We start from the raw sequence: 6000 nt of genomic DNA, 5'->3' as shown, positions 1-6000 counted from the left end.
TGCGCAGAGCAGTGCTGCCCGGGACGGGAGAAGCCGGGCAGCTGCTGAGCACCCGCTCAGACGCTGCCCGGCATTAGACTGCGCATGCGCAGTCTAATCCCGAAATCCCGGGATTGGTAACTCCAATCCCGGGATTTAAATCCCAGAATTTTGGGGGCCAAATCCCAGGATCCCGCCGATCCCGATCCAGGGATTGGCCACCCTAATTCAGGGGAAGTCCAGAAACAGAGCATTGTGTCCCTCCTGGAGAGGGTAATGTTGGGATGTATGGCCTTGGGCACATGGGGGAGGGGGGGGGGGTATTCTGCAGCAGTGTTCCTCACTAGGTTGTCCAGGATTTTGGCCAAAAGGGCTTTCCACACTGGGAGCAATTTAATATATATGTTTTATTCCTTTTTTTGTAGGGTACAATGTTGTTGTTTTCTTGGGTGGGGTGATGTGTTTATTAAGGTGCGTACACACAGGGGCGATTTTGTGCAAAATCGCGGGAAATATGGTCGCTGAGCGACCATATTGCCCGCAATGGGAGTGTGCACCGGCGATATATCGCCGGGTGCACGCTCCCGTTTTTGCCCCTGTGGTGATCGCTGGTCGCAGGAACATGCTCCTGCGACCAGCTGATTACCACTGCCGGGCTCCCCCCGGCAGTTTCTTTTTCATCAGCGACCATCTCTGGTCGCTGATGTAAAGTAGAAACTGAGCAATATATAGCTCAGCCATATATTGCTCAGCCATATATGGCTGAGCAATATAGCTCCCCCGTGTGTACACAGCATAACTGTCCCACCCAGGTAGATCACTAAAGTTTTTTTTTTTTTTTTTTTTAGCTTTGAAAGTAATTAGTAACTAGATAAGCCTGGCCAACTCTGCATTAGTAATTGATGAGTAGGCTGTTTCCCCACAGGTGACAGCAATCATACACTGAGAGGGCAGCCCAAGGTCAGAGCATGTTCTACCACCTGATGGAAGGGGTCACCTTGGAGGATTATAATGCAAACACAGAGTTGCAGATTACATTGCGTTGCTAGCAGTGTAATGAATGACTATATATTTTTAGTTATTTCTTCTTTAAGATCCTAGCATGATGCCCGTCCTCTTTATAAAAAGCATTACCCAGAAAACATCGCTGCCCTGTCGCACCTGCTGCCGGTACAAGGTAGTGAGAGGAGCTAGGGCGTTCCCGCGCCGGCCCCAGATGCGCGCTCCCGCCACTGCCCACCTCCCTATCTTCCCAGCAGAGGGCGCTCTGTGCACTGCAGCATCCCCTCTCTGAGCAGCAGCGGGAGGAGGAGGAGGTGGGAAGAAGCAGCAGCAGCTTGTCCTGTTTATTCCCATCCATCCTCATCAGCACACACAGGGATGGACCTGTCTCCGGGGGACCCTCAGGCTTCCTTCCCACCACCCTCCTCGGATTGAGCAGGTATTGGGCTTGCCCCCCTCCCAGGTGTCATTGGAACCATGCACCGGGCTCCCTGCATCCTGTGATAGGGAAATCAGAGAGAGAAGAGGCAGCAGCTGGAGGAGGAGGAGGAGGAAAAGAAGCGGATTCTCTGGTTGCTAAGGTAATCCCAGCTGGTCCTATACTGGGTTCCAATGTATCACAGCTCCCTCATATTGCATGTTTCCCCTGGTTGCAGCACGGTGCTGATAATAATGTTATTTCTCTGCCATTGCTAATCCTCACTCCCCCTCTCCTCCATCCCCAATACTGTATATATATGCTGAGCACCATGGCAGCCACACATGCCAGGAGGGGGTGCTGCCTGTGCTGGAATGTGGGCAGCCCTGGGATATGGCACTGCTGCTGCTTTGTCCTTTTATTAGGGAGGAAGGGGCTGTGTATTCTGCACCCCAGACATTTTGCTGCCATGAATGTTATTTTAGGTCACATTCCCACCATGGCTGCATTGTTGGATCATCCAGAATACTATCCTATAGGAATGCCAGATCTCCTCTTGGATGCTGCTCAGTTGGTGGCAGATGCCTGATTGCACTGTCAGTGGATCCCTGGCTTTACTATGTTGTGTGTGTGTGTGATGGCAGGGGATTGGGGGTGGCTGCTTGGTGTGTATGTGTGACATTGTGTGTATCAGTATAGTGGATAGATACATCTCCTGTCATTAGGGAGCCTGTACCAATGCTGTACACTACTGTATAGACCAACCTGCTGTTCGTCATGTGATTCCATTTTATTTTACAACAAATCTGAATGGTTTGAGGAAAAAAATGACACAATATAAGTGTAATCTTCCGATTATTGAATCATTTTAGATGTATTGCGTTATATGCAGCACCTATATACTGTATTTACCCCTTTCGCCTATATACTGACTGTTGATGAATTTAAAGCACTTTGGGATTTACGTTCTCGGCGTGTGTATATACAATATATCTTGTATATATACACATCACCTTCCCTGTTTCATATTACAGATAAGTTACACCTGTTAATGTAAATTTAATGTGAAACATGCATTGGGGTGAGGGTGCTTTATTGATTTATGTGCAGTTACTGTTTGGTGTGTAGTACCATATTGTAACAGTCCTCTATATCCCCCAAAGGGTTGTTGTGTAAGTGATTATTGCAAGGTTTGTGTGGTACTGAAATGTGCAAATATAGGTTAGTGTGATGCTGTGGGTTTGCTATTTATTACAGGTTTTATTTCTGAGCTGGTTTGTGTGGAGGCTTCCATGGTTCCTTTTTTTATAGGTTACTATTATCTTCAGGCAAGGATAATATATAATCTGTGTTTATATGTGTTTTAATTCTGCATTGCATTATGGGCCTGTCTCGATTTGGATTTTAATATGGTATTCTAGTATAATTTACTTTTGAATGCATGGTTTACAATTATCTTGGTATGTTATCAGTTCAAACACAAATACACGACTATATTATTCATGCTGAAGATTTTTTTTTTATTCATTAAAGAATTTGGGGCCATGTCTGGTATTTTACTTTTGGGACTTGGTGTGTGTGTGATTTAATAGTTTGAGACCTAAGGGGCCCACAAGGGCCGACACTGCTGAGCGATCTGAGCAATGCATCTGTCAGGGCCAGTGTTCTCCGGTGAGAACACTGGCCCTGACCGGGCGATAGCGACACGCAGGGCCACTTATTGCTATGGCCCCCACACACGGAGCGACGAAAGGGCATTTTCTAAAGATGCCCATACACGGTGCGTTTGCTCAATGCGATGCAACGCGCCCTCCCCGCGGGCATCCCATCGCACAATACAAAAAGTATTTGCTGCACATACATTTTGTGCTGCCTTCGGATTGCATCGCACGCAAATCGCATGCGATTATCGCATTGTGTATGGGCACCTTTAGCGATCCAGTGAGATTGCTTAGAAAATGTCCCTGAATCGCTACGTGTGTAGGCCCCATTGGGGGTATTTATCAAAGTCTGGCAAGAGTAAAATTGTTAAAGATAAAGAATTAACCAATCAGCTCTTAACTGTCATTTTTCAATCACAGGCTGTAACATTTAAATTAGAAGCTGATTAGTTAGCACTTTACCTCACAATTGTGAAGGGTATTCAATGCTCCTGACGGAGATAGCTCGCTGTCAATTATTCAACTCCCTCCCCATCACTCACCATTTCCACCTTGCTGGTTCCCTTTGATGAGGTGGAAACGGCGAGTGTGTCCATTAAAACGATGGGGCTCATCACAAAATGTCGCTGCATTTGCGGAAACCTCTCCGTCCTCTGATGGCGAGGATTCTGGCAAAACATTGAATATGGCGAGGATTGCTTTTCCTCGCTGAAAATAGGCCACCCTCGCCATAGAACCCCCCTTGCCGCATCATTGAATACCACCCTGTATCTCTCTTCAAGCTTTGATACATACCCACATGGATACAAATCTAGCGCTTTATGCTGCTGTATTCATTATTTTACCAACAATAACCATTTTATTATTTCTGTTCAATGATATCATTTTCTTCAGCTATTTTATTTCCATTTGATGCACTGACTTCTTTGTTTGGTTATGGTGGTTGTGCACAATTCCATGTAGATACTTTTTTTTCATATTTAATTGAAGGTCCTATTAGAGAGATTGAAATAACCATTTTTGAGTTGTATTTGTTGTTTTTGTTTTGTTGAGACTTCCTAAATAGCTTGGGCAATAGAACACAATGGTTTTAATCTGAAGTTGAAGTCCTTTCTAGAGTCAGATCTGCCTGTGTAGAATAGTATATTTATTGCCTGTTGTCTATGTAACTCACACATATTCCGCAGCGCTTTAGAGAGAATATTTCAACACTCACATCCGTCCCTGCCCCAGTGGAGTTTATAATCTATATTCCCTACCACATGTACATGCACACACAGGCATTCCAGGGTTAATTTTTTGGGGGAGCTAATTAACCTAAATGTATATTTTTGGAGTGTGGGAGGAAACCAGAGTACCCAGAGGAAGCACCGGGAGAATATACAAACTCTGCACAGTTTGGGCAATGGTAGTTATCGGACCCATGACCTCAGCGCTGTGAGGCAGTAATGCTAACCATTACACCACTCGTCCTTGAGGGAGGCAAGGAGCTACTTATTATAGTGTTCATTCTAGCACCCGCTATCTTTGAAAATCCATGCAGTTCCTCTTCCTTGCCTGTGGTGTCGCTGTCTGCTGTAAAGCTTCTAGCACAATGTGGTCTGTATATCAGCACTGATATGCAAACCAGACCTGTGCTAGAAACACCACAGCAGACAGCGACACCCCAAGCAGCGAACAGGAACTGCATGGGTTTTCAGAGATAGCGGGTGCTAGAATGAACACTATATTAATAATTGTTTATATATATTTACACCTGCCGTATTCATTATCAATACGAACATACATTCATTATATTGTATGCTTGGTTATAATTATATATTATAAGCCTCTGTGGGTTTCTTTGTGACTGAATTGTATGAATCTAATGTGGGGTACACACCAGGACGACCACCGTCGTTCACGACCGATAGACGACCATGGAACGATTTCCCTTGGACTTCCCGGGAGCTCCCAGGCAGTCCCCAGCAAACGATTAGCAAAAATTGTGTTTTTTTGCGGAACGATCTAGATCCGATCCCGATGCGCCCGCGATGGTCGTTAAGACGGTCGGATCGCTGGTTTTTGTTTTTTTTGCAAGAACACATGCGACCGTCGTCAGATGGGCCTTTGAAATTTGAATGAAGGGGCTGGACTAGCAGAGGGGGAGGACTAGCAGAGGGGGATAGGAATAGCAGCAGCCATTTTAAACCAGTGTATTTCTGCTTTGTTACTAGTGAGGCTTGGTTTATACCTGCTGAACGCTGGACATAGCTATTTACACATTACTTTGTTTTGCCTGCCATTACAAAGTGTCTTTTAACCCTGCACTATGGAGAATGCAGTGATGGGTAGTCACCAGCAACAGTACCTGCTCTATTATGCAGTTTTGAAGCTCAGGCGTCAGAGAGCCCAGCGCAGGAGAGAAAGATCATGCTGGACAAAGCAGTGGCTACTTCAGCGTCAGACTCGTTCGCACATGCCACTGCTCAGGGACATCAGGGAGAATAACCCAGACGATTTCCGTAACTTCTTGAGGATGGATGATGCCACATTCCAGGAATTGCTGCGTCTGGTGACTCCCCACATCGAGAAGCAGGATACCAAGTATCGCATGGCTATCCCTGCTGAGGAACGGCTGGTGGTCACCCTGAGGTTTCTGGCGACAGGACGGTCTCTTGCTGACCTAAAGTTTGGATCCCTCATCTCCCCGCAAGCTTTGGGCCTCATCATCCCGGAGACCTGCAAAGCCATTGTGAAGGTGCTGCAGTACCAGTATTGCAAGGTAAGGATGAAATATACACTGTACACTTTATTGTGCAAACAAAATATTTTTATTTATAATTTAGGCCTAGGACAGAAACAGGTTTTTTAGGCCTTTCATGGTTAAAACATGTAAAATAGTAAATAGATTGTGTCAACAAAAATATATTATAATACCATATATAAAAGATATTGTAC

General features: G+C 45.5%; 1 protein-coding gene across 2 annotated transcripts in view; it reads left to right on the top strand.

The window, feature by feature from the left end:
* Nucleotides 1–1252: 1252 nt before the first annotated feature.
* Nucleotides 1253–6000, top strand: part of RGS6 (regulator of G protein signaling 6) — a 353716-nt gene continuing 348968 nt past the window's right edge. The window contains exon 1 of one of the 2 annotated variants that reach the window (XM_083166992.1): nucleotides 1253–1562. The gene's annotated coding sequence lies outside the window, so the exon portion shown is untranslated. The remainder of the gene's footprint in view (nucleotides 1563–6000) is intronic. The other variant, XM_083166993.1, reaches the window with a different exon arrangement.

This window comes from Crinia signifera, chromosome 12 (genome assembly GCF_055691185.1).
Source record: "Crinia signifera chromosome 12, ASM5569118v1, whole genome shotgun sequence".
In the NCBI taxonomy this organism is placed as follows: domain Eukaryota; kingdom Metazoa; phylum Chordata; class Amphibia; order Anura; family Myobatrachidae; genus Crinia; species Crinia signifera.
This window is presented reverse-complemented; position numbering and strand designations above follow the sequence as displayed.